This window comes from Sebastes fasciatus, chromosome 7 (genome assembly GCF_043250625.1).
Source record: "Sebastes fasciatus isolate fSebFas1 chromosome 7, fSebFas1.pri, whole genome shotgun sequence".
Classification (NCBI taxonomy): Eukaryota; Metazoa; Chordata; class Actinopteri; order Perciformes; family Sebastidae; genus Sebastes; species Sebastes fasciatus.
This window is the reverse complement of record NC_133801.1, coordinates 4418747-4419879: the sequence shown is the minus strand read 5'-3', so window position 1 is coordinate 4419879 and position 1133 is coordinate 4418747.

Here is a 1133-nt window from a genome sequence, read left to right as displayed (position 1 = left end):
AAATACTACATCCGGGAAACTGCAGCAGAGCGCCATGGCAACCGAGTCAGCGACGGGTCGCCAGGGAGACGAGCGCGAGAGAGAGAATTAGTTTTCTATTTATCATATATATATTTATATACATTTATTACATTTACCCTACCTATTTTACAAGTGCAATTACCTCTGTTTATATTACATCTATTTTTATATTTTATAATTCTAGTGTAACACTTCTGTTTATATTTATTTATTACATTTACTTTACCTGTTTTATTTGCTTTATAACTGTGTGTGTTTTACCTGTTATATGTTTTATCTGCCTCGTTTAGTCTTGTCAAGTATTTGTTTTAAAGCACCAACCAGAAGTGGCAACTGTGAATCTCGTTGTATTTAATACAATGACAATAAAGCTTTCTATTCTATTCTATATGTATAAATATACCTCTCTCTCTCTCTATATATATATATATATATATATGTATATGTGTATCTGTTCGATTAAAAGTAGTACTGTTTATTGGTATCATTGTATTGTTAACTAATGTAAAATAAAAAATAAAATAAAAAGTGAGGGTAGAATTACTTTTCCATTTACTATATATATATATATATATATACTGTATATATGGTAAATAGTGTTATTTTCTTTTTTTCTTGTAAAGTTATGACTGTATTCTTGTAATATTACGACTTTTTTTCTCGTAAAATTATGATTTTATGCTCGTTATATTATATTTAAAGTAGTACTGTTTGTTGGTATCAAACTGTACTACTTTAAATATAATATAATATTATTATTATACTGTATATTATTTATAAATACATTATTATTTTTATTTTATTATTTTTTGCTATACGTAACTTGCTGTTTTCTTAATGGAGCTTTCCAGAAAAAAAGTATTTCACACAATTGTACTTGTACAACCGGTGTGACAATAAACATCTTGAATCTTGAAATCTCTTGGGTAACAGTATAAATATTGTAATGTCGTTTTTTTTTCAACATCGTTCAGCACTAATTTGTACATTAGCAGGAATGTAGCACAGCATGGAAGTGAAAGCAGTGGCCCCTGATAGGAAAGCCTGTCATGGTGGACCTTCAGGCTCAGTCTGCAGTAACGACACCACAGAGGAAGAGAGTCCTGTTGCCT